We start from the raw sequence: 9,535 nt of genomic DNA, 5'->3' as shown, positions 1-9,535 counted from the left end.
CCATCTCCAGCTCCCATCCCTGAGGGGAGACACCAGAGGTGTGACTTCTGCAGAATCCCAGTGTTCCCAGCGGGGTCCAGCACCCTTTGCCTTTGACGACTCATCCTTTAGACTGAGTTCTGTCTCATCTCAGTTGTCTACACCCTGTCACCCAAAGGGCTTCTTGTGGATCCCCATAAAGTGCTTGGTGTCGGCTTCTGGGCAATCCGGATCAAGGTGCTGGGATAGCTATGGCTGTTCTTTTGAAGAAGAGAAGCATAGCCGGATAACACGGTGTCCTCCTGAAAAGCAGCGGGGGACCACCTGTGGGCAGACTTGAAGTCATCATGTTGCCCATGCCCCCTCCTGTTGGCCTGGCCACGCCCCCTTTACCAGCAAGGGGCTGAGCCTCTTCTGTCCCTCAGCCACAAACCACCTCCTTCCCTCTGGCTGGCGGTCAGAGCTGGGATGTTGTATGCTGGATGCTCCTGCCATGGTCTGGCTGAGGCACTGGGTTGGCTTGGGTGGTGACTGTGGGGTGGGTGCTCTGGGGAGAGGGTGGGATCTTAAGGAGGTGGAGCCTAGAGGGATGAAGTTAGGTCACTGGGGCCTGTGGGACCCTGGTCTCTTCTCTTTTTCTTTTGCCCCTGGCCATGAGGTGAAGGGTTTTGCTCTGCTGTGCATTCCCTACTGTGATGTGCTGCCTCATCACAGGCCCAAAGCCACAGGGCCAACTGGTCCTGGATTAGACTGTCCAAAATTGTGAGCCCAAATAAACCTTTTTGCTTTATAAGTTGACTATCTGAGGTATTTGTTAGAGTGATGGAAAGTCATCTAACAATGGAAAGTAAGAGACGCAAGTTCCAGAGAAGAGAAAGTGGAGAGACAGAGACACCAGGGCCTTAGAGATGTTGTTTGAGTTGCTGGATCAAGCTTTGCCTGAAAGCAGGATAGCTCTGGACACCTCAGCACATGAAGAAATGCAATTCATTACTTTGGTGTAGGGATTAGTTGGGTTCATGGACGTGTAATTTGCTGATGCCAAAATTAACATTCTTTAGAGTTCTATTTATTTTAATAAATACATGCAGTCACATAACCATGACCACAATCAGGATAGGAAACCATTCCAAACCCTAACTCTACAATTGCTTCCATTCTATCTCTATTCTGATTTTTTTTCCTACAATTTTTGTTGAGGCTAATCTCATTGGGTTTCCTATAATGTGCTTACCGAGAATCTTTACTGATAATCCCCCAAGACAGCTGCCTCCTCCTCTTCTTCCTCATGCCCTTTTTGCAAAAATCAGTTCCATGTTCCTGGGCCCCAGGCACCGTGCTGGCCACTGGCCTGTCCCCTGGGTTTGGAGGAGACCCTCACCCTTCCAGCAGCCAGGCCTGCTGGTTGGACTGTCAGCAGGAATTCCACCCCTCTCTACTCCTGCCCAGGAGCTTCTGGGAGGCTGGCGGTCTCCTGAGTCTCAGAACAGGGAGTGGCCACAGCGGGGTCATGAGGATTCTGCATTCCCTGAGAGGCGGGTGTGTTGAAGCCACTTCCTCCATGGGACAGTGTGGGCACTGATCTTTCCCAGCTCCATAAACCAGTCGCAGCTAAGCAACAGCTTCCCTGGAGAGCAGCGGCCATGGCCAAGGTCAAGAGGCCGGAACTGGCAGGGGAAGGAGGGAGAGCAGACCCCTGGAAACCTGGGCTCTGCCCCTGCCCTGCTTTATGCCTTGGGGCGGTCACTTCCTGAGCCCTTCTGCACTCATTGGTTACCTGCTGTGTGCCTGGGCCCTATAGATGGATGTTCTCTCCCTATATAAGGACCCATGGGTGCAGAGACTCAGGGTCACAGGGAACTTGCAGGGTCACACCATCCGGTCCTCTCTGCCCAGCGTCTTTCCTCAGGTAGCCTTGGTCAGCAGTGACCAGCTTGGCATCCTCAAACCTGTCATGCAGATGAAACAGGCTCAGGGAGACTCCTCAGCCCAGAGCTCACCTGGGGACCTGGGGCGCGTAGTCACCTGTGCAAACCTGGTTCAGTGTTGCTGCTGTCTCTGCTTCTAGGTGACCTGGAGCAAGCCCTACCCCGGTCCTCAGAGCCCTGGTGGCCCAGAGGCAAAATGGAGACTGGGAGGGACTGTGGTTCTCAAACTTGTGCACACATCAGCATCCCCGGGAAGGCCCATCCCCAGCGATGAAGTGCTGCCCCTGAGCTCAGGGGTGGTGCCCAAGAGCAGCCTGTCTGACAGGGTTGAAGATGGCGCAGCTGCGGCTGGTCTGTAGACCACACTTTGAGAACCCCTGGGCCAGATGAACCCAGAAATCGCTGAACAGTTTCTTGCAAGTCCCACCGAGTCCTGTCACCCGAGTCCCTTCCCTGAGGGCTCTGTCAACCCGGCCCTGCAGTGACCATGTCCCTGAATTTTCTGGCAAACTCAGAAGAGGGGCCCGGAGAGTAAGTTCTGGTCAGGTGGGAAGAGGACTCAGAGCTTTGGAGGTCAATATTCCTGGGTGGAACTGATGAGCGGGGTTGGGGCCGGTGGTGGGGGTGGAGGTGGCAGGTGTCCAGAAACCTCTATCCCCACCCCCTGGGTGGCAGGACTGGCACTGCTCCTGCCAGGTCGCTCTGAGCTTCTGCCTGTCCCCAACTCACCCTCGGTCAACAAAGGCTCTATTTCCCAGGCCGGTGGGGAACATTTCAGGCCTTTATAATTAAGTGTCCCGGTGAAGGGCAGCTGCCAAATCCTGGTGCTGGGTGCCCATCAGGCTGGTGATGGATGGCGACAAGACATCATCCCGCGCAGCCCGCCATGAGCTATGGGGGTTGTATATCACTGCTGGCCTGCCCAGGCTTCACTGTGCTCGGTGGAGGCCTCAGGTGGAGGCAGCAAGCTGGGGCTCTGTGGGAATGGGGCACAGGCCTTGGGCTGGTCCTGGGGTCCTCTCCCAACTGCTCCTGGTGTGCTGAGGAAGCTGGGACCCCAGATGGAGGGGTCAGGTCTGGGCCCCACCCATTCTGCCTCCGCTCCTGCAGTCACGCCATGGCTTTGAAAGAAATTCAGAAGCCAAACTCGATTCTGTCCTTTTCCCTCACTCCTTCCGTCCAACCCCACAACAATCTTCTAGTTGGTTCTGGAATTCATCTGCTGTTCTCCATCTCATGTCGCCACCCCCATCCAGGCTGCCACCTCCCTGTCTCTCTAGCTATTCTTCCCCACGTATGGATGGGGTGAAACTCAGTCCCTGAAAGTAACCACCAGGCTTTGTCAATGTGATGGAGTCAGGGAAGTCTATCAGCTCCTGTCTGAGACCCCGGGGGCCTACGCTATTCATTGCATTTCTGCCATCACTCACTAGGATGGGCCTAGGTGAGCCCTGTGGTACCAGGAGGAAGTAGAGACATGAGGAAACGGGTAAGCCAAGCCCACACACAGCAGAGCTCCCACCTCCCCCGCAGACCCCCTGGTGTTGTGATACCTCCCATATGCTCCCCAGTTTGGTGATGCTTGTTATGCAGCAAGAGCAGACTGATACACACGAGCCCTTACATGATTCAGGCCCTTACAACCTCTCCAATCGCATCTCATTTATTTCTCCACTATAATTATTGCTCTTCCCTGCCTCAGGGCCTTTGTGAATGTGGCTTCTTTCACCTGGAAAGACTTGTCATGGGCACCCTCCTCCTGTCCTTTAGATCCCAGAATAAATGTGGTCTCCTTAGAGAGATCCATCCAAAGCAAGCTTCCCAGTCCGGTGCTCCCGTTTAGTCTCACTTATGTCCTGCATGAAACTTGAAAGGATCCGACCGTTGGAATGACCTGATTTTTCTGTCCTTGCCACCCCTCTCCTTGTCTGCTCTCTCCGTCTTCTTCCACCATAGGCTCCATGATGTGGGGCCGGTCTCAGGTTGTCTCTGACTCACACCTCTGTCCCCATCCCTGAGCTGACTCAAGGTTGGTGGGTGTCTGTGAGTGTTCAGGACAGACCCCAGGACAGTGCCCAGGTCTCCCTGGCTTCCCACGTGGCCTTCTGCTTTGGTCTGATGAGGCCACAGGATGGAAGACTGGAGGGCTGGTGGGAGCAGAGCTGGATGGTGAGAGCCTGGGTAGAGCTCCACAGGTAGGGCAGGAGGCCTGTGATGTCACCACCCATGTCACCACATGGCCCTGGTGCCCACACCCTGCCCAGCCCAGAAGAGTCTCCCTCTTGTTGGATGAGCAGGGGAAAGAGCAGCTCTGAGCAGACCTGGGATGGGACTGGATCTTTGAAATGCTGAGCCCACAGCTGAGGTGACAGCCCTGGGCTGTGGCAGGGGACAGAACCCTCTGAGCTTCTCACAGTCAGTCAGATCTCTTCCCTGCAGACCTTTTCAGAGCCTTTAATATGCCAATGTGGGCTGGGATTCCAGAGAGGATTAAGAAGGGCTTGCCCAGAAATTGGGCCCAGGGGACCCTTCAATCAGGCACCATTTTGTGGAATTACTGGTCACAAGGACACATTGACCTGGAGAGAGTTACCAAGTTCTATTTCAGGTCCCCTCTAGCCCTCTGAGAGTTTCATTAGGCCTTTGTAGAGTTTTAAAAGTCAAGAACATTTATTTAATGATAACAATGTTTAAAAAGCTCTGAATTTCTAGCCTCTGTCAAAGAAATAAGTGGGCACCATGGGTTCCCCTGAGCCGCTGGAACAGAGTCCCACAGCCACTAACCCACTGGAACAGAGCCCCACGGGCAAGGCCTTGACTCTACCTTTTGATACAGTCCCCACCACTCCCTAATGTCTCCCACTGTGTTCTCTTTAGAACAAAGCACCTACCTTCCTGGTCTGGGCCTCGGCTTTCTGAGTTGTCACCAGTGACCCAGAGTGTCACCAGCAGCCCCAACAGTGGAGCTGTGCCCTGCAGGTGAGGGAGGAGGCAGGTCTGCACACACAGCAGAAGGAGGGCATCCGGGGTGGCTGCAGGGAGGTCTCTCTCGGGCTGTCTGGGCACAGGAGGTGGCTTCCATGACAGCCTGCCCTGGGCAGGACAAAGAAGGGGAGATTTCCTCCTGGAGGTGTCTAGGCTGTGGGGGGCAGCAGGGAGCCAGGGTGGGGGCTGAAGCCAGGGATGACCTGAGACCACAGAGGCCCAGGGAGCCCTAGGAGGTGGGGTTGGGGGGTCAGCTGCTGACCCAGGGCTGGGTAGCAGCCTGAGCGTCTGGGGCGGGCATGCAACTGGGCAGGAGAGCCCTGGTCAGCTTCCAGGGTCCACAGGCCCCGAATGCTGGCTGGCACGGGAGTCAGATGTGTCTTTTCCTGGTGCCCGCATTGATGGTTCTGGATGCTTCCTGGAGGCCAGGCCTGGTCTTGAGCCCTTTCTGTGCATTGGCCTGTGATCTCCTGCCATCCATGTCCCCTGGAAGCTTGCTGGAGATGCAACCTCGGCGTGACAGCCATTGGGGTGCAGTCGTTTGCCCCGGGAGCCCCAGGGGTGAAGACCCTCCTGCCATGAGGCCTGGGACTCAGGCTGCTGACCTCAGCCCAGAGCCCCACTTGGGTCCTGGAGGTAACGTGACTTCCCGTGGTGGAGGAGCTGCTGGCTTCCCAGGCTGGGCGCCCTCCTGAGCTTCCTTCCAGGGGCCCCATTTCAGAGCTAAGCCCCCCAGCAGCCAGGGAGGTGGGAGAGAGCTGGGTCTGTGCTCTGGCCTCCCAGGAGGGAGGAGGCCCTGACCGAAGTCAGGCACAGTCCAGCTGACCTGCAGCCCACTCACTGCACCCATTTTACAGACTGTGGATGAGAGGTGGGAATGGCCCCCAGAAGACTCGGCCCCTGAGGCTGCTGTTCAGATGGCAGTGACCCCACCCCCAGCTTTCCCTGAGCAGGGGACGGTGGTGTGGCCATCACTACAGGGAAGCCCACTGCTCCTGCTCCTCCTGGCCACCCCTGGGGGCAGCCTGCTGCAGGGTCCTGAGACCCCCGGGCCTGGTGGTCCCTTGGTAGCACGCATCCTCCAGGTCATGTCCAGCTCCTGCCCGCTGCCCAGGCGTCCTTTGGGCTGCCACCCAGGCCTGGCTCAGGGCTGCCTGGGCAGCTCTGTGAATGGTGCCCTGTCTGCGGGCCTGTGGCCCCTCACCCGGGCCGTGCGGTCATGTCCTGTGTGGGCCGTAGGTAATGGGCTGTGGGGTGGAGTAGGGACCCCTGGAGGCCACCTGGCTAGGCCACGGGATGACCAGGCTTTTCCAGGCCTGCTGAGCGTCCAGTTCACCCACCATCTGGCCCGGCTGCCAAGGCAACGCTCAGCCTGCAGCCCTGGGGGCCTGTGTGGGCATGGAAGCAGGGATTCTGGACACACCCAGCTATTTTACAGCATCCGACCATTCTGCTGACGGGGAAACTTAGGCCACAAGTGGATGAGGAGCTTCCCTGAGGTCCCACTATGGAGCCAGGAGAACGGTACTGTCACCGTAACAGTCAACAACTCTTGAGCTCTTCGTATCCCTGATCAACAGATGAGGACACTGAGGCACAGAAAAGTTAAGTCACTTGCAGGAGGTCACACAGCTAATCCTTATAAGCAGATCCAGGATTTGCTGAGTCAGGGCCTCCCTGCTGCCCTTCCCATTTTTGTCCTCTCTGACCTCAGAATCCTCATCTTCCCTCTGTCATTGGGGGATCTCTGGTAGAGGGAGAGTCTCCTGCATCGTATGCAGTGCAGGGTGCCAGGCCAGAGGGCTCTGCCCCATGCACGTGCAGAGAGGTGGTTTAGTTTTGGGTTGGGGAGTTCTCTTCACACTTCTGGTGCCCTTAGCATCTCCTGGGGGACTGATCTGCAGAACCACCCAGGAGCCGGGTCCACTTTACTGCCACAAGTATCCCTTGCGCCCCATGTGTGGACAGGGATTGCACCTGAAGCAGAGGTCCAAGGAGGCTGTGGAGGAGTCCCAGAGGAGGGCACCACCCTGGGAGTAGCTGTTGAGATGGGAGGTGCAGCACAGGGAGGACCTGGGGGTGGAGCTGTTCCCCTGGGCAGGGGTCCAGCTGGACTGCGGGTTTGTAGCAGGCAGTGTAAGTAGTGAGTTTAAGGACCCGGAGGAGAGCTTTACCCTGTGGGCATTGGGAGTCAGCCATGTGTGCCAGATGTGTGCTGGGGGCAGGTAGGTCAGTCCTTGGGCATGGTGACCCAGGGTGAACAACCAGGGAGCAACAATAGGCTGGGAGTCATCTTCCTGTGTTAGGCAACTTTCTGTTACTGTAACAAAATACCTGAGACATCAACTTAGAAAGAGAAAAGGTTTATTTTGACTCACAGTTTTGGAGGCTTCAGTCCATGATCTGTTGTCCCCATTGTTTTGGGTCTGTGGTGGCATAACACGGGAAGACACGCATGGTGGGGTTTAACTGCCCACCTCATGACTGAGGAGCAAAAGAGAGAAAGAGGAAGAGACTGAGGTTTCACAATCCAGAGCACACCCCCAATGACCTAAAGACTTCCCAGGAGATCCCACCTCTTAAAGGTGCCACCACCTCTGAATAGTGTGCTGGAGATCTGGTCATCAGTACATGGGGCTTTGGGGAACGCTTGTCAGAACCCCAGGACCTTTGCATCACTCACAGTCTTAAGAATTTTGCTGGAGAAAGGAAGATCGTCATTCATCCTGTGGGTCTCAAGTCCAGTGGGGAGCCCCCTTCTGTGTACCCTCCCCCAAGCACATGGAACTTGTGTCCTGATTATTTGTCCTCAGAAGTGAGTTCAAAACTTCCAAGGACTGAATCAATCTCAGATCCACTAGTTTTATACAAAACAGCCGTCTCCTAATATGGAGAAAATTATTAGACCAGTTCAGAGCTATCCTGCCAGGTTGGTGCAGATAAATGGGCCCAACAGACGAGGAGACTGAGGCCAGAGAGGCCCACGTGCCAGCCATCACAGCACATGGAGAACCTGAAGGACCAGGATGGGAGAGAACCACGGGCCCTGTGTTTGCAGAAGCTGAAGGTGTTCGCCCCACCTGGAGGCTTGATTGGGGCCATGAAGGTACCCAGAGAGTATCAACACCTGACTCACTGCACCCCAGGAGTGGGTTCTGGGGGGTTGCCAGGCACCACCCTGCCCAGAATGGCTCCACCTCCAGGCCCGGGGAGTTACTGTGCTTGACAGGCGACCCTCTCCTCTGAGGCGACCCATCTGGGACCAACACACTGGGGCCAGCTCTCCTGCCTGGGGGATGGCCAGTCCTCTTTCCCCATTTCTGAACTGTTTTGGAGAGCCCTTCCCCCACTGTTCTGAAGAGGAGGGACATCTGGGACCTGTCCGGCAGGGGTGCACTGAGGAGCATCACTGATGTGACCCCAAGAAAGCTGGGGCACTGGAGATGCCAGGAGTCCACTCACTGACCTGCACCGCAGTCTCCTGCACCTCAGTTTACCTCTGAGGAGGAAATTCCGGCAGATGCTTTGGGATGCAATTTCTGTGTAAGCCGCTGCATAGTCAAGCGTTCCTCCTTCCAGGAGCCCCTCCCTGTCACCCACAGGTGTCTCTTCTCACTGCCCCTGTGCCCACCTTGCTCCCTGGGGACCCACTAGCTTCTGCCACCTTTGGCATTTCTGAGGAACTTCTCTGCTTCTGTCACCTTCTTACCTTCTATTCTGGGATGAACAGTCCCAACCCCAGGAGGCTGGACGGAGAGGCCCATTGAAGAAGAGGCTCAGGGAAGGGAGGACAGTGATCTGCCTCAGGTCAGCCATTCCTGGATGGACGAGGAGGAGCCAGGACTGACAGCAGGACTTGCAGTGGGACACCCCCAGTCCAGGCCTCCTGAATATGGTCAAAAAAATACCTTCTGCTCCTCCATTATGGTCAACCCCCTGCCCAGTTTCCAATTTCAAGGCAAAAACCCAACCAACCAAATCAATCCCCCAAAAGACAATGTGCTCCCTTGGCCAAAGCTCCCCATTCCCTGCTCCTCCCAGAAGACCTGGGAATTCTTTTTTGGCAGATCTGCAGGAGGTGGGGGCCCAGCCAGGGATAACAGTGGCCTCTGTCTCTTTGTGGTCAACTGGGGGGTGGGGTACATTTCTGAAGCCAGAGCTTTGGAGGCCCGCTGCCCCCTGTGGCCCCAGGCCCTCTGGGTCCCCAGGTCTCCTGGCAGGGCCCAGGGGGGCCGGAGTCTGTCAATGTATCTTAGCCATCAGAATGTGCCCTCTGACCCTGCCTCTGCCTCCCCTCCAGCTCTGAAGGCTCTGTGTTTTGGAGGCCCTGCCCCTTGGCCTTCTGGAAACAAACAGGGCCTCGTTGGGTCTGTGTGTGGCTTGGGCAGCGGGAGCCTGCTTCTCTCTCTTTTTTGAAGTCTCCTGAAGCTCTGCAGAGTCCAAGGACCTTTATTTTGCACTGGGAGGATCAGCAGGTGCTGAGAAAGTGCTGACGAGGACAGGAAGGGACCAACTGGGGTGGGAGAGGTCACTGGCTAGGTGCCCACCCCGCATGGGGTTTTGGCTGGTTTTTCTGTACAGCAGTGGGCCCAGGACCTCAGGGGCTCCCTGGGGGACTGGGGTCCCTAGTGACTCGAGGGCAG

Source organism: Sciurus carolinensis, unplaced genomic scaffold, assembly GCF_902686445.1.
Source record: "Sciurus carolinensis unplaced genomic scaffold, mSciCar1.2, whole genome shotgun sequence".
NCBI classification, from domain to species: Eukaryota; Metazoa; Chordata; class Mammalia; order Rodentia; family Sciuridae; genus Sciurus; species Sciurus carolinensis.
This window is presented reverse-complemented; position numbering follows the sequence as displayed.